The 27,165-nt window shown below is 38.6% G+C and overlaps 1 protein-coding gene and 1 long non-coding RNA gene across 4 annotated transcripts in view; one reads left to right on the top strand and one right to left on the bottom strand.

Annotated features, from left to right (window-relative positions):
* LOC111053818 (gastric triacylglycerol lipase) overlaps window positions 1–27,165 on the bottom strand; it is a 292,286-nt gene that overhangs the window by 115,435 nt on the left and 149,686 nt on the right. The window lies entirely within an intron of this gene.
* On the top strand, window positions 9,927–11,864 carry LOC120350868. Its single transcript, XR_005571072.1, has 3 exons — window positions 9,927–10,112; window positions 10,797–11,002; window positions 11,340–11,864. It is a non-coding gene; the product is annotated as an uncharacterized LOC120350868 (long non-coding RNA).

A 27,165-nucleotide genomic window follows, 5' to 3' on the forward strand; every position in this document is an offset into this window, starting at 1 on the left:
CTAAATAGGTGTCAATACTATCTCTGTAGTGCCCAGCATTCTTCCCTGATGATTGGTCAATGACAAGGAATGCATGTGCAGCTGATGACCAAACCTTGACCTTGTTTGCAAACCATGTCCTTGAACTGATCAAAGGTCATATCAGCGCCGACATGTCTCTATACAGATGCATCAAGTTCAGCTCATCCTGTTCAAACATGATTAGAAAATCTGCATTGTCATGGATCAGCTGTTTTGGAATGTGGCTATAGGTCTGTGCAAGATAAAAAACATTGACATCACTGTGTCTGCCTGCACTAAACTATTTCCCAATGGCATCCTGTTGCTCACAAATCATGTCATCTAAGATAATTATTGAATTGACAGGCAATTCATGTGGTTCAGGTATTTCCTCAGTAAGTGAGGCCATACTGGCGATATAAATTCGTTAATTAGCATTTATATAGGCAACAAGCTCATCAGACCATGATGTCAGCATCTTGAAAGTCAATGATGAACCCAAGTTCCTGCATAACTAGATTTTGCCCAGTTAATTGGACCATGATGTCGGCAGAAGTCATGATTAACCAACTTCCTGCATGAAGATAATTCTATCAGAGTAGGATGTTTCCTATTGTATTGAATGACTAACAGTATAGGAATGAAATTTATGCTTCATCTCACACCTTGTGCTTACTCTAGAAGTTGAAGGTTGTATGGAATAAAATGTACAATGATTGTGGTATTCCTTGATGTTTATTTACAGTGTATGCATGACAATATATAAAGTGTACAAAGATAATATTTCAGCCCAATATATCAAGAACTATCCAGTGATACAACTCTCCTAGTCGATCGCTTATTTCGCAAAATCCTCTGCTGAACATAAATTTCAAGATGACTGGTCCCTTGCATAGATTGGTGCAGCTTGACACTTTAGCATTGTGGAAGATGTATGTCAATATCTCTGAGAAGCTTTGAGCCATTCCAAACAGTTCAGGCAGGTCCTTATCTCCAAAGTTTAGGAATGGTTGTATGATCCATTGGTTGCTGGTTACTAGTAGACAGTCCCCGCACTCACACATGTCTGCTTGCTCCACTGCAGGCTGATGTTGGTACTGGGTCTGGCACAGTGGCAGGAGTTGTAGTATCAGCAGTACTAGTTGAAGTAGTACTGGCGGGAGCTGTGATGCTAGCAGCAAGAGTTGTTGTAGCAGTTGCAGTACTCACTGGAGTAGTAATAACAATGGATGCTCGTTCTTCAGAGTACTGGGAACAGACCTCGACTGACCTTGCAACAACTGCTCCCAGGAAGTCCAGCCATGTGAATGTGGGGGGGAAACAGGTGCTCAGATTGTATGCGCAGTGGACACAGCTCGTTCCCCAGCCATATTCATGTTCATGTCATTTAGGGCAGAAGTCCATGTGACAAGGTTTTCTGCTGACACTGTCCAGAATCATTCTGCAGAATGCACATTGCACAAATCTATGTATGTAGCATTGACTCTCATGAGTTCAATAGCATTGACGTCATTTTATAACAATTATTGATTTTTATCAGTATCCTAAATTACATTCTATATGAGATTGTTTTATCTATATAATTTTCAGTTCTCTAATGATGGATTTTACTTATTATCACTCTGGCATAGCCTTTTTGCAGATGGATCATCAACTTCTTCATCATCATCATCATTGCTCCCTTTACAAGAGAGAGAATGATGTCCAAATGCCAAAGTATGAACTCCATCAACCAATATATGTCTCTTTTTGTCAGCATTGCTTAGCACCTTCTTTTTCTGCACCAGAGTCATGATTAGATGCTTCCTGGTACCAAACATCACCTGCTTCCTATAGATGCCTTTGTTCTCATAGGGACAGTCAAGATAGTCCTGGGAGGTGATGTATCATTCAGCATCTGGGTGGGATTTCAACAGTTCTTGTCCAAGTATTGGTCTCCTCACTCCTTTAGCTTTCTTAATCAAACCACTCTTAAATTGACTTTGATCTTTGGTGAAGCATCTGCAGGCATAGAGCTTTGATCATAGACCCACATATTCATGAGGAGCTCTGCCAGCATATTCATCCTTGAACTTTCCAAGTACCATCTTGTTTGTGTCTCAATAGCATGGGTGGTCGGTCAGATACTCAGATGTATTAAAGGTGTCTGTCAGTTGCTGGTTGTTGATGATGTCATTGTAGAGGTTCTCAGTTCTCACAATGTAGAATAGGCTGTCTGTATCCTGGTAGAGCAGTTGCAGGTTTTCTTTGTATGTTGGTTTCATCACATTGTAGTGAAATTGATACATAGGGGTCTTGCTAATGTCCAACACTGTCAAACCAATGTAGATAGGTTTGTTCAGCTCAACTTTCTCCTTGTGCAGTGTCACAACACAAATGTTCTCGCCAAAGATGATGCGGTCCTTATAGGTTGGTCGGGCAATCAGTTTCCTCAGATGTTTCTCATTGTGACAAGCTCCATGTTCATACGCTTCCAAACATTCTCCATTGTCTTGCTAAAAACTGCATTGTTCATCAGTTTGAAAAAATCTTTTCAAATTTGTTCCTTGACTGTTGTCAAAGTTTGGTGTTTAGCATGATGTAGGGTGCTAGGAAGTCCTCCTGCTCAAACCTCACACCTCAATGAACTTTAGTGATTTTCAGATGATGTTGTACTGCTTGCTTGAGGGTGTGGTAATGACATACATATCGTTCATGGTTGCTTAGAGTTGTCATCAATCTCAACGATCCTGATTCTGGTGTTTTTTTGTTCTCGGCTAGGAATGGAAAATCATTGTGGAAGTTGTGTAGCTCAGCTGGTTACTCTACGTCCACCTTCAAGATGTAGACAATCTTTTGAACATCTCCAACACCATCAATACCTCTGCTCACCCCCTCCAACTCATCTTTCTTCATCCACTGGGATTTCTGACATGAGAGTGGTTGACACATTGCACAGCCGTACAGGTTGTTCACAAATATGTACAGGGGGTATGATGTGGGCTTCTCGGGGTCGACAGGTGCTCCTGTGTAGGCATTTTTGGCAATGGAATGTCAATAAACGCATGTTGTTATTCCGCCTCTGATGCCTCGTTCAATGAACATATACATGTCATAGTCACTTAGGAGTTCTAGTTCCACTTTTGTATACTTCAGCATAACATAAAAGGAGAAGCCTGGCAATATGAAGTAGTGTGCACAATCCAAGTTATAGTTTTTCAAGCACATATCTCTGAAGCTTTCAAAGACATCGGCCAGAAGGAGAACATCTGTTTTGAGGTTTAGATCACTGTACTCTCCCAGGGCCTTGCAGTTAAATTTCTCCCACACTTGTTGAGCATGTTCATATGCCTCGTCACTGATGTGGCTATCAGTTAGCTTGCTGAAAATTCTTCCTTTGGTGGTAGTGATGTCTCCTCCAGTTTTTCCCATGAGTTGCAATATTCGTAGGGGGACAAACCTTTTCTGGAAATCAATTCCAGTTTGTCTCCAAATTCTCTAGCAGTATGTGGTAACACTGTTGACACTTCTTCAGTAGACTTGACAAGGTTGGTGACTAGGTTGTCCAAGCTGTCAGGTGTGAATCTGAAGGTATTGATGAATCATAGGTGCAGTTGTTGGGAAATTCAATTGGTGAATGATATGTACTTTTCTATGTGTTTGGGATGACGAACAGCTGCTCTTTATTGGTTCCATGGTGCAGTATAATCAAGTGAGTGTTGTAATTGGTAGAATTGTGAAGAGAAACAGGGATGGATGTTGTACAACATCTTTGAAGGTTGCACTTGTTGCACAGAGCATTCCGGTAGACTCCTGTAATATGACTATGGTCATACACCTTGTCACCATTGAATGGTTTCTTGCAGGCTTCACAGTTGGTGGCAGCATTGTGTCTGGCTTTCTCCCTCTCAAAAAGTGGAAGCATCTTTATTTGACGATGATTGATTGCCTCATCCAGGTCTCTCACATGCATAGTCAGAGTTTTGATAAAATGTTCGGCTGCATCAGGTCCTCTGTAGACAATTGGATCCTTGGGGATGAGGTTGGTGAGTGTCAGCCATGATGGAAATAGGTTCTTATCTCTAACAAAGTAGAGGCAGTAGCTCATTGCTGTGTGATGCTGGATCACTTTGGTCGCCTTCCCAATCCATTGCTGCTATTCCTCAGGCTTTCACAGTAGACATTCGAAATCTGCATAGGCCATCAATGGTAGTCTAAATTCATTCAAATGTTTCTCGAATTCCATTGTTGACAGGCTTCCATCTTTCTTGAGTTGAGGCATGATGATCCTAGCAGTCTTGTTATTGGCACAGTACTCCTCATGATCTTCCATCCTCTGCTCACCATTATTGTTGATGGTGTAGTGTGTAAAGCATCTACGACAGATGATTATCCCTGTTTTATGTTTTGTGAGCTGAGATCTTACAAGTCTTTCAAAGTTTTTTATGAAACAGTAGTGACTGTTGATAATGTCATCTTCTTTTTCTTCACGAGTAGTGGTGGTAGCTTCACTGCTGTCCTGAATTGTGGAGGTGATGGCTTCACTGCTGTCCTGAGAGCTGGTAGTGGTTGCTTCACTACCATCATTGTCATGGAGAAGTAGTAAATCAAAATGATCCTCCTTTATTTCTTTCACAACACATCTCGGATGAATAATACACTTGGAATCCATCCCATATATATTAACAGTCACACTCTGATTATCCCTCTCGAAATGGTCTATTCGATTGATGGTGGTGGGGAAAGAAATTCCGTTGAAATTGTATTTTTCAACGAGCTGATGATATCTATCATTGATCTGTTGAGGATCATGCCCCTCAACATGTTTGGCAAGGATTGCCCACTTGAAACATTGTTGATCACTATTGTTTGGATTGATGATGGCTTTAATGCTGCAATTCTGGCTGGCAGTTCAATGTAGGAAGATCCTCGAAGTGGTTTGTGCATGCTTATGCATATGAGGGGACCATCGATGATGAGAAGACTCCAATCACTAGAGTTACCCTCAAACTTGGCCTCTTCTTTCAACAGCTCCTTGCACGCCTCCCTGATAATTCCAGCAAGATCGTTGACATTGAATATTAAATAGTTCGGTGTCTTGAAGGCTACGTTCTGAAATTCTTCCTGCTCAATGTTCTTTTCATCAAGGTGGCTGCGTTGGTATGTAGCCTCCAACACCAGGTTGACCTTGATTGGCCCATGTGTCTGGAACTCCTGACCTATCACATCAACAATCTTTTTCAGCAGGCTGTTCAGCAGAGAGTGGAAGTCCTTTGCTGGGTTGGGTGAAGAGTTGTTGTTGTAGAAGAGTGTCCAAAGGTTGTTGTTGAAGGCCTTCTCCAATGTACAAAACTCTCCTGACGAGCTGCTGGTCTGCTGGCATCTGGTAGCTTTGTTCATCTATAACATACATACAAGCAGATTAATAATGATGCAATGTAGGCAGTGATCATCTAGAGTGTGTGGAACAATTCTTGGGGAATTACTATTGCCGCCAAGGTTAAGTCAACACATATAACAAATCTTGTACTGAGTCCCCAGTATTGAGGTTAGGAATATGAAAATGCATGTGTGGATGCTAAGCGAATACCAGACTGACTGAGTCACTACAAGATTTGATACAACCGTCTGAAGCATGAGAGGCATGAACACTCACTCACCCTTGATTCCTCTTATGACTGATTGTATAATGATAAAATTTCAGATGTAGTGTAGCGGTCACTAAACACTAAGTACAGAGATATTAAAACTATTACCTTTGATGAAACAGCATACAAAATCATACAGGACAAGCAAAAACCCTGAGGTAGATAATCTATGGGACTGCATCTCACAAAATTTCTGAAGGATTAAGATAGGGTACTAAGGACCAGAGATCGTTTGGAATTTACTTCAAGAACAGAGTCTTGTCGGGCTTTATGCTCTTTTGTAGAAAACTGTATTATCTCCAGCTGCATCTGCCATACAGTAGAAAAATTTGCTCCCAAGCCGAAGTTGGTCACAGATAAGAGCTGATATATGAGCAGGTAAGGACAGAGAATAGGTAATCTCGATCTGACCCCACACACTACATCCACTTAGATCTGTTCCAATATCCAGATTGAATCAATCATATCAATGATCATACTTGATTGGTTCTTGATAATATAGAACATGTCAGACACAATAATTGACAGGCTTAAGAAATAATCAAACTCAGAAGACGAATTGACAAAGTGGAAATATAATATAATGAAATATATAATTTGACAGTGCAGATTTAAAGCTTGGATTACAGATTAAAAATAGTTCAACATCGACAAAATAACTAGAAATTCGCTTGTGCTGGCGTGATACCATGCATAATCCAACAGACTTTATAATCAACAAATTTGATGGTTTTTTAAAAATAATGAAAACAAATTATAAAAGATTTTTAAAATTACTCAAGGTCGTGGTTCTGGCAGCAAAGGATAGTTAATCAACTACAAGTTCTTATGAATTCCATACCAGATAAAATCTAGAATCTCAATGATTAGAAGTGCTTGTCGGCGTGGCCATTACTAACAAAGAAAATTTTATATTTTTCTGCACTATTTTTTTCCGAAGCAGATTGGGGCCTCAAACATAAAGTAACTCATGTGAATCCTCTTGGTGGTTGTGGTTCCTTCAAATCAAATCTTGTATGATCGGTGGCTGGTCCAGGCTTTGGTTTTAGCACATGTGGAATTTTAATTGAAAATTCCCTTCACCAATTAAATAGGGGAATAATTAAATTTGAATCTCTAGAACAATCAATTGATAAATAATTTTATGAAATAATAGATAAATTGGCTTGAGATATTGGCTCACAGATAGAGGATACAAAAATTGAATAAAATTTCACTAATAGGTATTTGGTAACTTTTTAACAAGGTCTTAACAGTGAGGATTTTGAAAAGGAAGTGTCTTGCCTTCTTCTCGGCTTTTGGCTAGAACCCTTTTCTTGGAATCTCTGTGTAATTAATTTGCATGAAAACTCGCCTTTGGTAGAATGGTTATGATGTAGGCATGACGTCAGTGGCAAGCAGTAGAATATAATTTCTTTGATTACAATAATAACTTGATTTGTATAATTTTGTAAATTGCTTAATTCTCTATATAAAGTTCCCCTATACAGTGTACATGCACTAGTATTTATGATAAGGCAAGTTTGCTGGCTGATAACAGATTAATATATGATGCTTTCAACAGATCATCCCTTTTGGCTCCATTTCTATTACATGTGATTGGCTTAGACTTGCCAAAGAGATTCATTCACAATGTGACTCAGTTGAAACAATAATTTATAATTTAATAGTTCTATGAAATTCTTATTATATTCGAAACTGTTATAATTATTTCTGCTGCTCTTATCAATGATACAATATTCCTGCTATGACCTTGTTCGTTACTACAACATTCAACATCATAATGCAATTTTGTTAGTAATAAATAATTTTAACAATAATAAATTTTTTTTCTATTGAAATTCTTCATCCTTTTCAATGGATCTCAATTTTAGAAATAATATCATAGCTTGCATTAAAACCTGGCATGACATTGATAATATTGAGTCAGTCAGCTGTGTCTGAGCTGTTACAAAACATCTGATCAATTGTAAACGAAAGTGTAACCTCTAAAAGTTCAATGAGCAATTCATCAATGATTTGTACTTAATTGACAAAATAATTATAATTTTTTCAAATGATTCTTTGAAAAAATGCGTAGTACAAAACATTACTCTTATCTTATACTCAGCTGTTGATAAGTGAGCCTTATCGCTTGAGTACTAACTGATTGTTTGGCAAACCTTCTATTTTATGAGGGTAATAATAATTCTTACAGTTAATTCTCTCCTTTCATGAGATTTACTCGGAAGAATCATCACACAAAAGCACCCAGGATATTTCAAATAGGTTATTGGAAGACGAGTTGAAACAATGAGCCATATGAATAGAGTTGAGCATTTGCTCATACTTCTAAAATATGGAGCATTTGCTTCATTTTCCATGGATAAACGTGAGCAAAACTTTTTGCTCATGCTCATCGGAAAAATAGTTTGAGCATTTGCTCAAGAGTAAAAGCTTTTGCTCAAAATTGTATGGATAAACTGGAGCATTTGCTCAACTTTTGAAGCGAATGCTTCAAAAAAGGTGAGTTCAGTCTAGAGCAGGTTATCACCTTTTGCTTATAGTAAAATGGCTCAACTAATTCATATGAGGAAGAGGAAACTATATCAGATACTATCACATTCAATAGTGTAGAACTATAAAACTCTTTTTAGATTTAACCATGATATCACCATTATTCCTACAAATGAATAAATACAAGAGCTACCTGTTATAAAGATAGCCATCACAAAATAGGAAATAGGCATTTAAGAATATGAGAGTGTAGACGATTATAAGAAGGCTATTGATATTATAAGAATATGCTGAAGATTATTATAGAGATGACATTTTTCCACGCTATTATTTGAAAATTCTAAACTCAACTAACCTAAAACTGTATTCATAAAATAGAAAACAGAGTAGAGCTATAAATACAAATTAAGGTTACAAATCTCTAAAATATGTGAGCATTTGCTCCAGAGTTCAGGAGCATAAGGTAAGAGTATAAGGTGAAACTTATTCATATAAAAATGAGCAAATGCTTTCGCTTCTACCTTTAAAAATTTTTAAAATATGTGAGCATTTGCTCCAGAGTTCAGGAGCATAAGGTAAGAGTATAAGGTAAAGCTTATTCATAATATAAAAATGAGCAAATGCTCATGAGCAAAAGCATTGAGCATAAGGTAAGAGTATAAGGTGAAGCTTATTCATATGAAAATGAGCAAATGCTTTTGCTTCTACCTTAAAGAAGTCCGCAAAGATGTGATTCGATAGGTAGAAGCGAAAGCATTTGCTCATTTTTATATGAATAAGCTTCACCTTATACTCTTACCTTATGCTCAATGCTTTTGCTCATGAGCATATGCTCATTCTCATATGAATAAGCTTTACCTTATACTCTTACCTTATGCTCAATGCTTTTGCTCATGAGCATTTGCTCTGATTTTATTCATATGGGCTAATGACTATTTGAAAAATCGGATATTGTGATGAATACACCATTTTATCTCCTGACTTCTACAAACTTCACACTTAACACTAAAACAATATATCGTGCACTTTTGGCTACGAGAAAAAGAAATAACTGATTGTTCCCTCTATGGGATACAATCTAAATACAATAAATGAGGTCTCTTTGGATCCTTCATTGAACAAATTCAAAACTTCCATTCAAGGGTGGCTTATGAGCAGACCCACAACTATAACAAATATAACAAAAAATTCAACATATTATCCTCTTGGGATTCTAGCGATATTTGCAACAAATATAGATTTTCATTATTCAAGGTGTTACAGGTTTCAACTCTTTGTCTGGGCTTTTACATATATTTGAGTTAGAACCTGATTAACGTCGGTGACTTAACAATTGTCCACCGCTTGATTCGAGCAATTCTTTTGTATGCTTGGTAAGTTGTGTACAAGCAGGGTTACACTTGATGTGATTTTATTAATGCTGATTACAAATGCTGTGCTTTCAAGATTATTTTTGTTGATTTGAATGACGTTTCATAATATTTTGATACAATAATAATAAATTTCATATCTAAGTACAAGAATTTCGTTTTCTTAAGTTTTTTTTGGAGATACATTTAGATAACACCCATAACATGCATACTTTTCATGCAATTCAACATAAATAATATATTTTTGGTTGCATTTTTATTTATAATTTTACATTAAATAACAGATATTACAATAATTTTTAACAATATTGCTGTATTTTGACATAGTTTGATTTGGGATCTTGCACAAATTGGCTGGTGTGAAGAAGAATTATTCAGCAGGCTTTGATTCTAATCTATTTCCTCATCGAATGCACATTTTGAGGTTATTTCTATGCATTTATTTGAATAAATCTTGTTTATTTTCTTTCTTCATATTCAATACTGAATCCATCTTATTTCTAATTTGTGGATATTTTCTGTTGATAATGTAGGTTTTATTTCTGTTTTTTAGGTGGGCAGATGGTACTAGGCTGTTGGTTCCATGGTGACTGTAGCACGAGGCGGATGGCTCGATCAGGTTGGTAATTTTTAAAGTTTTTTTTTTAGTTTTATTCTCTCAACTTAAAGTTGTTAATAATTTCTCCAAGTTGATGTTGATTTGATGATATTCTGTTATTAGCTGAGATGTGGTGAAGTTAGGTAACGTTGATGATTAGGCTGTAGTAGAAAGGTGCCAGCCCGCAAAGATGTGATTCGATAGGTAGGCTGTGATTATGGAAAGTTTGATAATTGATGTAATCCACGAATGTAGTTTCCAAGTTAATTCAAAATTGTTTCTCCCTCAAGCCCCCATCTAGATTTGATTTTGGTGTTATCCAAGGTCCAATTCCAATTTGCAGCTATCCATTTTATTGAACTTGGCTTAAAACGAACATGCTGACGAAGTGAGTGGATCTCTCCAACCAATGTTGTCCTCCTTGTTGACCGGTGACATGTAGTTTGATACTTTTAAACCTGACATGCCGGTAATGTGTGTAGGTTTTATCGAAAATGCTTCTTCTTTTCTGAGTGGTGGTGAGGAGTTTGGTGTTCAATTTCAGCCTAATGTGACGGCAGTGTAGATAAATCCTGTTTAATGTTCTTCTTTTCCTTGAAACTTTTTTTCTAAATATGTGTTGTCTTCTTGATTGTTGGTGGGTTGAAGTTTTACTCTTATTGTTGTATGATTTATTGTGATATCTATTGTATTTGTGTGTTGCAGGTGGAGTCTTCAGTGGATTGGCGGTACAGGTGGTTGACGGTCCGGCCTGCTCTTCAACCCGGTGGATGGCTCTCTCAGGCTCCCTTGGCACATAGATGATGTCATATGTTGGTGGTGCGGGCTGTTCCTCTATGTGATGGATGGCGCCCTTGAGCTCCTCCTGGCGTCCGGTACTATGCGGTTCGACTCCAAGCTGGTTATCCTGGGTGGGTTGGTCACTCAACTGTGCAAAACATTCCTCTGTTTATTTATTTCCTCTTCAAGCATGTCTGTCGCTGCATGTGCATGTTCTTCTAAGGTGATTTTGACGTTGACTACTTCCGTTTGTGCATCTTGGGATATCTGTTCGAAACGGGTGTTGTTGTATAGTATTGATTGCTCCAAATGCTCCTCTACTTTTTTGGTGGTATCACTATTGTCATGAATTGCTTCATCTATTTAATGGTTTAGTTTCTCCAAAGTTTCTTTGTTGTCTTTCTTAGCTTGTTGAAATTCTTTCCTCAATTCCTGTGTAAATGAAGAACCTTGTTTTATTGCTCCCAGGAGAATGTCTATGAAGGATGACGGGATAGCTGCGCGATGCATGAGTATATGCGTAGATGTCTCCTGAGCTTGGGCACAGGGATTGGCGGTACTGGGTCCTGAGATGTCTGTGCGCGGCTGCTCCTCCTGCATGGCAGCTTCCGTCCCGGAGACCACTGGCATAATCCTTAGCAGGAGACAACTATCCTCCACCTGTGTAGATGAAAGGTCATCTAATATGTGGGGCTGGAAATCGGCAGCTGTGATGCCAGATGCAGAGGGTGGGGGATGGTCGGGCGAGGTATCTTCAGCATTGGATAGAGTTGGATGAATTGAAATGTTGTCTGCCATGATGTGATGGATTATGCAACAGTGTGATACAGTGAAGAAACGCAAATATTCAAATGATGTTCAGTGATTCTATTCTCACTAGCCCGCAATATATGCTTGATTGAATTTTCTTCCCTCTTTGTGCTTTAAAAAAGGTTTGAAAATGCAGTAAATGAATTTAATCCTTCTTTCCGTAAACCTTTATAAACTGCTTTGATATGGACCTAGTACTATTAAAATGGTATAACCCTTTCTTATGGTATTTCTTATACCTATGACTTAAAAAATGAGCAATTTTCAAATGGCAACAATAGTGAAATTCTGAGTTCGATTCTTTCTTAAAAAAATTCATCAATCGATGAATTTCTTTTGTTCAGAAATTGTGTATGGAACGTCTTGCTATTTCATATGTCTCGGTGAACAGTTGATATTGAACTCGAAGAAATTCACAACCATGGATTTTTTCAAAAAATATTGCCATTGTCAGCGCAGTAGTATACTAAACAACTATACAATTCCCGCAGTCAATTATCCACCTCATCAATGCCAAATTTTTTTGGCGCTTCTTGGGGAATTACTATTGCCGCCAAGGTTAAGTCGACACACATATAACAAATCTTGTACTGAGTCCCCAGTATTGAGGTTAGGAATTTGAAAATGCGTGCATGGATGCTAAGCAGATACCAGACTGACTGAGTCACCACAAGATTAAATACAACCATCTGAATTGCAGGAGGCATGAACACTCTCTCACCCTCGATTCTTCTTATGACTGTATAATGATAAAATTTCAGATGTAGTGTAGTGGTCGCTAAACACTGAGTACAGTGATCTTAAAACTATTACCTTTGATGAAACAGCATACAAAATCATACAGGTCAAGCAAAAACCCTGAGGTAGATAATCTATGGGACTGCATCTCACATTATTTCTGAAGGATTAAGATAGGGTACTAAGGATCAGAGATCGTTTGGAATATACTTCGAGAAAAAAGTCTTGTCGGGCTTTATGCTCTATTGTAGAAAACTGTATTATATCCAGCTGCATCTGCCATACAGTAGAAAAATTTGCTCCCAAGCCGAAGTTGATCACAGATAAGAGCTGATATATGAGCAGGTAAGGACAGAGAATAGGTAATCTCGATCTGACCCCACACACTAAATCCACTTAGATCTGTTCCAATATCCAGATTGGATCAATTATTTCAATGATCGTACTTGATCAGTTCTTGATAATATGGAACGTGTCAGACACAATATAGTTGACAGGCTCAAGAAATAATCGAACTCAGAAGATGATCTGACAAATTGGAAATATAATATAATAAAATATATAATTTGACAGTGCAGATTTGAAGCTTGTATTACAGATTGAAAATAGTTTAAAATCGACAAAATAACTGAAAATTTGCTTGTGCTGGCATGATACCATGCATGATCCAACAGACTTTATAATTAACAAATTTAATGGTTTTTTAAAAATAATGAAAACAAATTATGAAAGATTTTTTAAATTACTCAAGGTCGTGGTTCTGGCAGCAAAGGATAGTTAATCAACTACAATTTTTTATAAATTCCATACCAGATAAAATCTAGGATCTTGATTAGAAGCGCTTGTCGGCAGGGCCATTACTTAACCCTCCATCGGGCGCAGCCGGCCTCAGAGGCCAACCAACAATATAGTTTCCCTCCTCACTTCATACGCTCCATTTTTTTGTCTAAATCTATCAACCTCACAACATGCTCGCCTCAGTCAGTCGCCAACTTTTGCATAGTTCATGTTATTCCAACATGGCTTCACAGGCCACATGCGCCTGATTATGTCATAAACACAAGATGCTGGCCAATGTTTATTTTTCATGCCTACCTGAATGTTGAATGTTGTGCATCAATGCACAAGTGATCTCAATCGGAAATCAACTTGAACCTCAGATAGGAGAATATATCTAAAAACATTGTTTCATCAGCTTGTAATGGGACAATTAGCCCGGCGAAGTCCCAATGGAATGCCAGTACAATTGTAAACTCGCTTGAAAAGGTTCTTGCTCAATAAACTTTGAATATTGAATGACCAACAATATCTCCCAAAGAAAGAAGAACGTGTGGAGTATGTGTGACTGAAACAGGATCCAGTTGTTAGAAAAATGACAGATTAGGATGACAAATTAGGCCACTGTGCCAAACCTGTTTGACTGCAGCTAATTTGGGAGCCTAAACATCACAATGACTAATTATTGAAGATCAGTTCCAATAATTTCAACAAATAGCCTAAATTGCTGAGAAAAAATGTTTTTTTACAATTGATAATTCTCATTTTCAAGTTTCACCATACTTGTAGTGTTTGAAAAATCAATTTTTTGTAATATGTTTGGTATGATTACTTAGAATAGATCCTACCAATCATTACCCTATTGGTATTTGAAATTATAATTGATCTAGTGTAAAGTGGTGGTTAGAATATGAAGGTGGCCTCTCAGGCTGGGTGTGCCCGATTTCGGTTTGGCCATAGGTGCACCAGATGGAGGGTTAAACAAAGAAAATTTTATATTTTTCTGCACTATGTTTTTTCGAAGCGAAGATTGGGGCCCCAAAAATAAAATAACTCATATGAATCCTCTTGGTGGTTGTGGTTCCTTTAAATCAAATTTTGTATGATCGGTGGCTGGTCCAGTCTTCGGTTTTAGCACGTGTGGAGTTTTAATTGAATATTTCCTTCACCAATTAAATGGGAGAATAATTAAATTTGAATTTCTAGAACAATCAATAGATGAATAATTTTATGGAATAATAGACAAATTGGCCTTAGATATTGACTCACAGATAAAAAATACAAAAATCGAATAAAATTTCACTAATAGGTCTTTGGTAACTTTTTAACAAAGTCTTAACAGTGAGGATTTTAAAAGGGAAGTGTCTTGCCTTCTTCTCAGCTTTTAGCTAGAACCTTTTTCTTGGAATCTCTGTGCAATTAATTTGCATGAAAACTCCCCATTGGTAGAATGATTATGACGTAGGCATGACGTCAGTGGCAAGCAGTAGAATATAATTCCTTTGATTACAATAATAACTTAATTTGTATAATTTTGTAAATTGCCTAACTCTCTATATAAAGTTTCCCTATCCAGTGTACATGCACTAGTATATATGATAAGGCAAGTTTGCTGGCTGATAACAGATTATAATATGATGCTTTCAAACGATCATCCCTTTTGGTACCATTTCTATGACATATGATTGGCTTAGACTTGCCAAAGAGATTCATTCACCATGTGACTCAGTTGAAACAATAATTTTTAATTTAATCTATATATATAAAAGCGAAATGGCACTCACTCACTGACTGACTGACTGACTGACTCACTCACTCACTCACTCACTCACTCACTCACTCACTCGCATAACTAAAAATCTACCAGACCAAAAACGTTCAAATTTGGTAGGTATGTTCAGTTGGCCCTTTAGAGATGCACTAAGAAATCTTTTGTCAATATTTTAACTCTAAGGGTTGTTTTTAAGGGTTTAAAGTTCGTCTTTTAGCATGTATATTCTTCTTCTCCCAATCTCTTAATTATAATTGAAATTTCCATATCATATGTTACTATAGAACTATAATCTAGATAGAGTACCTCTTCGAAACAGTTGTTAACTGGCAACTAAATTAATAATTTTGTCAGGTTGGCATTAAGTTGAGTTGACTTAGTTAGGTTGGCACCAAGTTGAAGATTTAAATGCATTTATTGCGAAAAAATTGATTGGGCACTGCTACTTCAATCCTGGGAATTTTATATTTCTAGCAGTCAGGCTCGCTTCGCTCGCCATATCCGTTTAGCCAGACGTTTAGTCTGGACCCCCGACTGGATTGTCCTAACATATGATAAAAATGCTCATATGAAAAATGCAGGCAAGCGAAGCGAGCCTGCTGATCTCATTCTTGGACGATCCAGTCGGGGGTCCAGGGGGCGGAGCCCCCTGGCTAGACGGATATGGCGAGCGAAGCGGGCCTGACGGCTAGTATTCCTATAAAACTCTTATTATATTCAAAACTGTTATAATTAACTTTGCTGCTCTTATCAATGATACAAAAATCATGCTATGACCTTGTTTGTTACTACAACATTCAACATTATTAGTATGACCTATTCCACCCTCTAGGTTTCCTAATAATTGCGAAGTATTGCTACAACGCGGACTAGCTACAGTCGGATATGGGTCGGGGTCAGTAGCCGTACTGACAGGTGGAGTTACCGGACCTACACTTCTCCCTCTATCCTGATTCTTTACCCTCTGCTTCTTTCGCGAGATTTTTACTTTCAGGGGAAGAGTGTTTGCCCGTGCCGTTGCTGGCCGATTCGGCCCTCGGCCTTTGGAATACAGGGTGGGTGTTAAGGGAGATTAAGATAACCCTATACAAGGAGACGGATGTGACTATCAGATCCCTACCAATAATTCTATTTATAAAGGTAGTACGCAATCTGAACCAACTGCGAGTTGACGGCGAGCAAGCTGTACCTGCAAGCCCGGGATGTGGTTTTTCTATGGGGTTTAAGGTGAGAGTTATGGGGTAAAGGTATGACGGAACTATGGAGTTATTAGTAGTATTTGGGATGTGGTTAAATAGGGCACGGTATAGGGTGTAAGCTATAGAGAATAGGGTGCAGGGTATGAGGTATACGGTATAGGGTATAGGGAACAGAGAATCAATAATAAGATTATTATTCTCTACAGCAAATAAATATCTGCTCAATAATCCGCAATCTGAGAATTGCGCTCTAGCTCTCAGCAAGCTGGACCTGCTAGCTAAATACAGTATATCAATTTCAATTATGTGGTAATTAAAGTTTAGAGGATAAGGTTTTAGGTGTTGGATTTCTGAATCGCGAGCCTGCAGCTGCGAAAGGATTTTCAGCAATTCTGAAACTGCTAAACAGGATTTCCGCGCTAATCTGATGACAGCGCGCCGGTTATTAAGGGCCAATCTGTAACTGCCCTTAAGGGTATGGGAATCACTCTCAATCGTCCGAAACGCTTTTGAATTAATAGTCAGTATGTCGACTATTATGAGAGGATAAAAAAGATTATTCACAGACACAGTCTGTAGAATAATACTGGGAAGACAACAGTCTGTCGTTGTCAGGGTAGGAAAGGATTTTTCCAGGATTTTCCACAAGGAAAATATCGAGTCAGAGACTCCTAATTCAGGAAAAGATTTCAATAGACTTTTCCAAGTAATTGCCAGTCTAAGGACTACCACAAGATCGATCTCTAATCTGCAACTGAGATCACAGGAAAATTCGTGAATTTTCCACAGGTAAAGCCAGCCAATAATATTTGCTATTAAAGAAGTCAGGTTTCTAAGAATTTTAGAAAGGATTCGCGGGTCTGAAAACCCGCAACTAGGACGATCTCGAATCTGGAACTGAGATCAGGAAGGATTTTAACACAGGAAGAATTAAGAGAAAGAAAGAGAAAGGATGCCGCAGTCTAGAAACTTCGGCGAGGAAGTCCTCAAGCTGTACCTGAGAGCTAGAAGGATTCTAGAATAGGGAAAGTGAAGAGAAAGAAAGAGAAAGGACGTCGCAGTCTACCAACTTCGAAAGGGACGAACTCAAGCTGTACCTGAGTTCTCTAGGAAATGATTGGAATTTTCCTACTAGGTATTACAGCAAGTCAGAAACTGCTAAGCGAATTTAAAATACAGGCCACTCTATAGTATGGAAACTAAGCAAGGAAATTTTACCATAAATGATAATAATCTCTCTACAAGGATAAAAATTAATCGAGAAAACTTTTCTCAAAAGGAACCGGGATTTTCCCACAAGAATAAAAATTAATTGAGAAAAACTATTCTTAAAAAGGACAGGGATTTCCCTACAAGAATGAAAATTCAATGGAGAAAAATTACTCTTTAAACTAAGGGCCACCCTAATACAGAGAAGGAAAAGTATACGGACTACCAGTCCTGACATACAATTACCTGAATTGACGTGGATACTGATACGGAGAATAGCGAACCGATCCTCACTTCCCGTATTATAAGTTAAAAACGTCGTGAAGCGACAGAGTCGAGGCTTAAGAATTAAGCCCTCAAAAATAAACCGCTATAAGAGCCTAGCTAAATTCCCCACTCAACTATTTGTAGCACAAACTTGAGATCCCTTTCAGGTTTCAAAACCAAGGATAACTCGTTCACCCCCAGTGATACGAATTTAGGAAAAATAACCGACAAGAAAGAAAATCCCCCAGGAAGTTCTATCTTCAAATACAGTCGGCAATTCGACATACAATATTCCATTCACTAAAATACAGAATAGAATATTAACCCTCTAGTACACCACTATTAGGAGCGCCGCTCGGAACGCAGCCGTACACAAACCCGTTCACCGAACAACTGCTCTCTCCCAGGTCTTCTAGAAGCTGCACCGGGTCGCTGAAAATTAGGTGGCCGGGGGAAAAGAGCTTCCTGACCAATGAGAGCCTGAAAAGACGATCACGCCACTGGTCATGTGACAGGGTTTGACTCAGCTGCTCCTGATGTTAAGGGTGCAGTAAATGATGACAATGATAGTAATTGCTACACTAATTCAGGCCAGTAAACAATATTTCTATTCCAGAAATTTCATGAAGAGTGATACCAACCCGACTCGGTAGCCGCTTATCGTTTTGATGATACGACTGCTGCTGACTCATAGGGATTGGCGACGATGGTGATAATGCATATACGACTACAAATCTAACAAAATATATCCGGCAGTCGATCCTATTCCTATTCTAAAACAGAATAAATTCGCTAAATTACGCTGGACGACGGCTCTCCATCCGTCACGAAAATTCACTTTGTGACACCCCACTCCTACTAAGGAGGGGGGGGGTTGGCGATGAGAAGAAAATACAGCATCCAAGGTACCGGTTGACTCAGCATTGAACCCATGATCACACACCTGAAGTACAGCACTCAAGAAAACAAGAAGGAAGTGAAAGAGAGAAGATAACAGAATGAATAAAGAGAGAGATGAAAGAAGAGTGTCTAGCTGAAAAGAAAAAGAATAATTAGTGCAGTAGGTCAGGCTTCTCAAAGCCACAAGATAAGCATCACCTCACGCTGAAAAAGAAACAACCTGTTGCTCCAACTATTATAACAGCAATTAGCAATAGACCTCATCGCTTGTTATCTACCGATAACACCGATAACAACAGCCCCTGGCTGAAAGCAGCTGTATAATAATCTGAAAGGAAAGGAAAAGTAAAACGGCGGCGCAGCACCTGTAAAGAATGAAAAGAAAAGATGAAAGAAGAAGAGAGAACAACCACCCCTCATATGGAATACATTAGGAGTCTACCTATAGTACCGTTGCTACCCTCGAGCACCTTGAAACGCACATTTGGCAAACCGCTCCACCCATCAGCAATACTACCTATCTCTTTCACTCTTCTCCATCGGCCCCTGTACTGTTGACGGCTGGAATACAATGAATTGTTATCAAGATCATTCACTCCTGATCTCCTTATCTCGGATCGGGTTTTCAATTCTCCTTTCCCACTAAATTCGCTACCGCTACAGCGATTTTCAATTGAATGAGTTGCACTACAACCTGCATTAGCTCTATTCAACTCGCTCCCCTCTCTATGAGAAAATCGTGACAGTACATCCCGTACCACAACTTTATCCTGCCTATTCTTAATATTTAAAACATTCCCCTGCTTCTCTATATTTTTAGGACAGGGATATAGTCTAATAGGTTCAACCCTCTTGTGGAGCTTTACTTTTTTCCCGCTTACAGGAGCTTGTTCAGAGATAGGTGAAAACTTTTCAAGTTTTCTTACAGGGGATTTATCTACCTTCTCCATCCCGGAGACAACTGATAATCTACCCTCATCATCCCTACTCCTCAAGCGAATACCATGAGGCTGTAACTCTATCACAGCTCTCATATCACGGAGATTTTTCAATCCTAGAACCATTCGCGATTTTATATCAGGTGTGATAGATACCTTCCAATTATAATTTTTCCCACAAACGATAACCGGTAATATGGGCTCCCCCTCTACTCCAAGACGGTTGGCTACTTCAGAAGAGATAAATGTTCTATCTGTCGTCATATCAATTGAAGCATTGAGATCCATTCCACCTACTCCCACATGGACATAAATCCCATCTCCATCACTCTCACTCTCCCGTCTCTCGCTAGCTACTGTAGCAACTTTTGAGATACAAGACTTAGACATCTCTTCACCTTTTGAGCTACCTGTTACTCCGCTATCAACTATACTAGGCTCCCACTCTACAATTCTATTACGCATTTGAATATTCATATTATGATGCTTCATAAATGACATACCCAATGACACATCGTGGGAAAGCCCCTCTACAACTACCGGTTGAAATGAAACTAAAATATTTTCTACTTTTAAATAAGTTATAATTTTTGTGGAAAAATTATTACACTTCCCATTAGTTAATATTTCATGATGACTACAATTTTCTTTTCTAACACACCCTACTTGCTCTAACACTTTAAGAGCTTTTCCGCTAATACAGGATACCTCTACTCCCATATCTAACAGTGCAATAAATTTTTTCCCTGCAATTTCTACATCAATAAAAATGCGCTCATCCCCCAACATTGATCTCGTATCTAAAACATGTGATGACTTCACTACAGCGATTCCTGATATCTTATTGGTTTGTGAGACACATTTACAATAATCAAACATTTTTTTTACACTTTTGACAACTAGAAATTTCGGGACAATTCGACTTCCAATGCCCCACTTTATTACAATTCCAACACTTAGGCTCTTGGATTTCTCCTACCCTATTTTCTCGCGTTTTCGACGTAGCCTTAGGCTGAAAATCACTCCGTTTTTGTTCTTCACTTTTCGTTTTTTTCAGAGATAACCTCCCGTTTCTCTCTTCAGCACGAATCGCCTCATACTCTCTGGTTACATCTAACAACTCATCTACATTTTTAACCCCTACACTACGAACATATAATTTATACCTCGGTAATAAATTCAAATACAATCTTTGGAACGTCATATCCCCCTCATAACTACCTAACTGTCTCATCAAGGTAAGCAAGGCTTCGGCATACTCATCAGCCGGTTCGCCCTCCCTCTGCTTCCTTGCAATGATCTGACTCTCAAGGTCGTTACTATAAAAATGAGGATAATAACGGAGTTTAAATGCCTCTACAAAATCAGCCCACGTCCTCCACTGGGAGCGACGATTCCGCATCCAAAGCAGGGCCCCTCCCTCCATCAGCTCCGGCAGGGCTATAAGAGATTGCTCCCCAGAGATCCCATATGCGCCCTGGAGTTCCGCGAGCCTCTCGATGAAACTGGGAGCATCCGATACACCATCAAAATGTAAATTCCAACTTCTTACCTTGTCACAGACTTCTCCCTGACTATACGTGCCTGAAGAGCGGGACAGTGCAGGCCCTGTACCTGGTTGAAAGGCAGCAGCGGTCTGGGATCGAAGGTGCTCGACCATCCTCCTCCTCAGCTCCTTCACAGTCCCCGCTGCCGACAGGCCGAGACTCTCTAGGTAGCCGACCGCTTCCTCCTTATTCAGCCGATACACCCACGACACTCTGGGGTCGGCTTCGCGTTCCGCGAGGTCCTCCCGGCGGACCGCCTGTACGACTTCATCATCCTGATGAGTAGTCTCTTCTCCGTGTACACTCATCGCGGATTGGGATTCACCTGAACCCTCTTCGCGATTTTCTTGGGCGCCAGACGTCTTAGCCCCACGATGGGAGACGTCAGTTTTATTAGTATGACCTATTCCACCCTCTAGGTTTCCCAATAATTGCGAAGTATTGCTACAACGCGGACTAGCTACAGTCGGATATGGGTCGTGGTCAGTAGCCGTACTGACAGGTGGAGTTACCGGACCTACACTTCTCCCTCTATCCTGATTCTTTACCCTCTGCTTCTTTCGCGAGATTTTTACTTTCAGGGGAAGAGTGTTTGCCCGTGCCGTTTCTGGCCGATTCGGCCCTCGGCCTTTGGAATACAGGGTGGGTGTTAAGGGAGATTAAGATAACCCTATACAAGGAGACGGATGTGACTATCAGATCCCTACCAATAATTCTATTTATAAAGGTAGTATGCAATCTGAACCAACTGCGAGTTGACGGCGAGCAAGCTGTACCTGCAAGCCCGGGATGTGGTTTTTCTATGGGGTTTAAGGTGAGAGTTATGGGGTAAAGGTATGACGGAACTATGGAGTTATTAGTAGTATTTGGGATGTGGTTAAATAGGGCACGGTAAAGGGTGTAAGCTATAGAGAATAGGGTGCAGGGTATGAGGTATACGGTATAGGGTATAGGGAACAGAGAATCAATAATAAGATTATTATTCTCTACAGCAAATAAATATCTGCTCAATAATCCACAATCTGAGAATTGCGCTCTAGCTCTCAGCAAGCTGGACCTGCTAGCTAAATACAGTATATCAATTTCAATTATGTGGTAATTAAAGTTTAGAGGATAAGGTTTTAGGTGTTGGATTTCTGAATCGCAAGCCTGCAGCTGCGAAAGGATTTTCAGCAATTCTGAAACTGCTAAACAGGATTTCCGCGCTAATCTGATGACAGCGCGCCGGTTATTGAGGGCCAATCTGTAACTGCCCTTAAGGGTATGGGAATCACTCTCAATCGTCTGAAACGCTTTTGAATTAATAGTCAGTATGTCGACTATTATGAGAGGATAAAAAAGATTTTTCACAGACACAGTCTGTAGAATAATACCGGGAAGACAACAGTCTGTCGTTGTCAGGGTAGGAAAGGATTTTTCCAGGATTTTCCACAAGGAAAATATCGAGTCAGAGACTCCTAATTCAGGAAAAGATTTCAATAGACTTTTCCAAGTAATTGCCAGTCTAAGGACTACCGCAAGATCGATCTCTAATCTGCAACTGAGATCACAGGAAAATTCGTGAATTTTCCACAGGTAAAGCCAGCAAATAATATTTGCTATTAAAGAAGACAGGTTTCTAAGAATTTTAGAAAGGATTCGCGGGTTCGAAAACCCGCGACTAGGACGATCTCGAATCTGGAACTGAGATCAGGAAGGATTTTAACACAGGAAGAATTAAGAGAAAGAAAGAGAAGGATGCCGCAGTCTAGAAACTTCGGCGAGGAAGTCCTCAAGCTGTACCTGAGAGCTAGAAGGATTTAAGAATAGGGAAAGTGAAGAGAAAGAAAGAGAAAGGACGTCGCAGTCTACCAACTTCGACAGGGACGAACTCAAGCTGTACCTGAGTTCTCTAGGAAATGATTGGAATTTTCCTACTAGGTATTACAGCAAGTCAGAAACTGCTAAGCGAATTTAGAATGCAGGCCACTCTATAGTATGAGAACTAAGCAAGGAAAATTTACCATAAATGATAATAATCTCTCTACAAGGATAAAAATTAATCGAGAAAACTTTTCTCAAAAGGAACCGGGATTTTCCCACAAGAATAAAAATTAATTGAGAAAAACTATTCTTAAAAAGGACAGGAATTTCCCTACAAGAATGAAAATTCAATGGAGAAAAATTACTCTTTAAACTAAGGGCCACCCTAATACAGAGAATGAAAAGTATACGGACTACCAGTCCTGACATACAATTACCTGAATTGACGTGGATACTGATACGGAGAATAGCAAACCGATCCTCACTTCCCGTATTATAAGTTAAAAACGTCGTGAAGCGACAGAGTCGAGGCTTAAGAATTAAGCCCTGAAAAATAAACCGCTATAAGAGCCTAGCTAAATTCCCCACTCAACTATTTGTAGCACAAACTTGAGATCCCTTACAGGTTTCAAAACCAAGGATAACTCGTTCACCCCCAGTGATACGAATTTAGGAAAATTAACCGACAAGAAAGAAAATCCCCCAGGAAGTTCTATCTTCAAATACAGTCGGCAATTCGACATACAATATTCCATTCACTAAAATACAGAATAGAATATTAACCCTCTAGTACACCACTATTAGGAGCGCCGCTCGGAACGCAGCCATACACAAACCCGTTCACCGAGCAACTGCTCTCTCCCAGGTCTTCTAGAAGCTGCACCGGGTCGCTGAAAATTAGGAGGCCGGGGGAAAAGAGCTTCCTGACCAATGAGAGCCTGAAAAGACGATCACGCCACTGGTCATGTGACAGGGTTTGACTCAGCTGCTCCTGATGTTAAGGGTGCAGCAAATGATGACAATGATAGTAATTGCTACACTAATTCAGGCCGGTAAACAATATTTCTATTCCAGAAATTTCATGAAGAGTGATACCAACCCGACTCGGTAGCCGCTTATCGTTTTGATGATACGACTGCTGCTGATTCATAGGGATTGGCGACGATGGTGATAATGCATATACGACTACAAATCTAACAAAATATATCCGGCAGTCGATCCTATTCCTATTCTAAAACAGAATAAATTCGCTATATTACGCTGGACGACGGCTCTCCATCCGTCACAAAAATTCACTTTGTGACAACATCATAATGTAATTTCGTGAGTAATGAATAATTACATATATAATTATGTAAATATATTACATAATAAATGAGTAATGATCAATAAATAATTTAAACAATAATACATACATTCTATTTTTTTATTGGAATTCATTATCCTTTTTCAATAGTTCTTAATTTTAGAAATGATATTATAGCTTGCATTAAAACCTGGCATGACATTGATAATATTGAGTCAGCCAGCTGTGTCTGAGCTGTTACAGAACATCTGATCAATTGTAAACAAAAGTGTAACCTCCAAAAGTTCAATGAGCAATTCATAGATCATTATTATCAGCATATGGCTTTGAATGGTGGGGATACCCAAGGGTAGTTCCACCTCGCCATATATATTCCAAAGTTCTGTAATGGGAAACCGGACACTAAGGTTATATAGTGAGCACGGTACATTAAATTTACACTTTTCACTTCGAAAAAGAGTTCATTTTGATTTTGAAAAGTCCAAACATATTCAATACTGAAACAAAACATAAAACCACTAAGCGAAATTTGGAAAATATTAAATTTAGACAATAAATTCAGAGCTGAGAATTTAAAGCACGTGACAATTCATAAATGATTTGTACTTTATTGGCAAAAAAATTATAATTTTGTTAAATAATTCTTTGTGAAAATGTGTAGTACAAAACTTTACTCTTATCTTATACTCAGATTTGATGAGTGAGCCTTATCGCTCGGGTACTAACTGTTTGTTTGGCAAACCTTCTATTTTATAAGGGTTTTACAGTTAATTCTCTCCTTTCATGAGATTTACTCAAAAGAATCATCACAAGTGACACAGTCATCTTGAATGACATATCTTGCACTCAATCTATATGTTTAGCACACAATTACTATATATATATATATTTATGCTACTGAAATCAATATTTTGAGGTTAGGTCAGGTCGGAAGAAGTTACTAGTAACTTCAGCAGACCTAACCTAACCACAGTTCATTGTCTACAATTGTCGACATATTGTTTATAGAGCCCCACATACAGAAACATACTTATTCATAAAATATATCATGCATAACATTATGAGGTGACATACTTGAAATCATTGAAAGGTTAGGTCAGAAGAAGTTACTAGTAACTTCTGCAGACCTAACCTAATCATAGTTCATTGTCTACAATCATATTGATCTGTTGACTGATTGTTCATAGAGCTCCACAGACAGAAACATACTTATTCACGAAATATATTATGCATTACATTATGAGGTGACATACTTGAAATAATCATATGAATCTGCTGACATTTTGTTTATAGAGCTCAACAGGTATAAAGACTGAATTATTTATATAAATATTGATTTTCATAAGTAGAATAAGACGAATTTCATCTTTTCTTTCCAAAACATATAAAAAAAACTTGTGTACTAACCTTTTTTATACAATTGAAGGTCAAAACGGTGGCCATGTGTCCTAGGATACCTTTTCACAAAGGGAAGTGTATGGCTGTGTGCTGAAACGCCCCGTTCTAGAACTGAACAGATGTGTCTTGTATGGCTCTTGATTGAACACTGATGGTCCCCCCACTGTTGTGAACACTATATATACACTCCAGAGTGGGTGGAAGACCTTCTGATTTATTTTTATTAATTGCTGAGTTTTCATTATAAATTTTGTTTGTATTTTTCAATTTCTATTCATTTTTGATTTTTCATAATTTTTCTCCTTTAATTTTCATCATTTTCGATTTTTCATCAATAATTTTTTTTCCCCAAGTTTTTTTTTCTTTCTAAGTTTTTTTTTTCTCAGTTTTTGATAATTTGACCTCGACCTTGACCTTGACCTCAACCTTGACCTTGACCTTAGGTTAGGTTAGGTTAGGTTGGGTTGAAAATTTTTTCCTAAGTTAGGTTAGGTTAGGTGGAGAATTCTGGCGCAGTGCACCAGACTCCCCATTACTATACTACTTATGTTATCTATCAAGAGTTGGTAAATATCAAAGGAAATGTGTTATGTTAATAACAAAAGCATCTTTTATCGCCTTAACATTTTTTAATAACAGGTTTCTATCTTCCCCGCAACCCCCTCGCCAAGCATCCCTACTCCACAACAAACAGGTGTTCCATAATAACTACAGCTGCAGATGAAACACTTGACAAAGTTATTAACTTTTCTTGATAATAAAATTAGCAGCCAAAAGAAAAAGTTATTAACATATGTTAAAAAAAAAAAACGTTTGATATCAAGTCTGGTGTAAACACATTATAATTTGTTTACATTAGATCAGATGAAGATCATCATGCTAATGGTAACACCTGTTCCAATCTAAAGTACTTTGAAGACAATTTTTACTTTCCTTGTCCTATTACCATAGGTAAGGGAAGTATCGCTTTCCGAAAAAAAAATTAAGGTACCCCAATTTCTAAATTTCTATACGTTTCAAGATCCCCTGAATCCAGAAAAGTTGTTTTTGAATATTATTGGATTGTATGTGTGTGTGTGTGTGTGTGTGTGTGTGTGTGTGTGTGTGTGTGTGTGTGTGTGGTGTGTGTGTGTGTGTTGTGTGTGTGTGTGGTGTTGTGTGTGTGTGTGTTGTGTGTGGTGTGTGTGTGGTGTGTGTGTGTGTGTGTGTGTTGTGTGTGTGTGTGTGTGTGTGTGGTGTGTGGTGTGTGTGTGTGTGTGTGTGTGTGTGGTGTGTGTGTGTGTGTGTGTGGTGTGGTGTGTGTGTGTGTTGTGTGTGTGTGTGGTGTGTGTGTGTGTGTGGTGTGTGTGTGTGTGTGGTGTGTGTGTGTGTGTGTGGTGTGTGTGTGTGTGTGTGTGTGTGTATGAGTGTATGTGCGTATGTTCGTATGTGTAGCCTACATGATATCTCATCTCCCAATCAACGGAATTACTTGAAATTTGGATCGTAATGTCCTTACAATATAAGGATCCGACATAAACAATTTGAATCAAATGTGATTCAAGATGGCGGCTGAAATGGCGAGAATGTTGTCAAAAACAGGGTTTTTCGCGATTTTCTCGAAAACGGCACCAACGATTTTGATTGAAGTT

Source organism: Nilaparvata lugens, chromosome 4, assembly GCF_014356525.2.
Source record: "Nilaparvata lugens isolate BPH chromosome 4, ASM1435652v1, whole genome shotgun sequence".
NCBI lineage: Eukaryota > Metazoa > Arthropoda > Insecta > Hemiptera > Delphacidae > Nilaparvata > Nilaparvata lugens.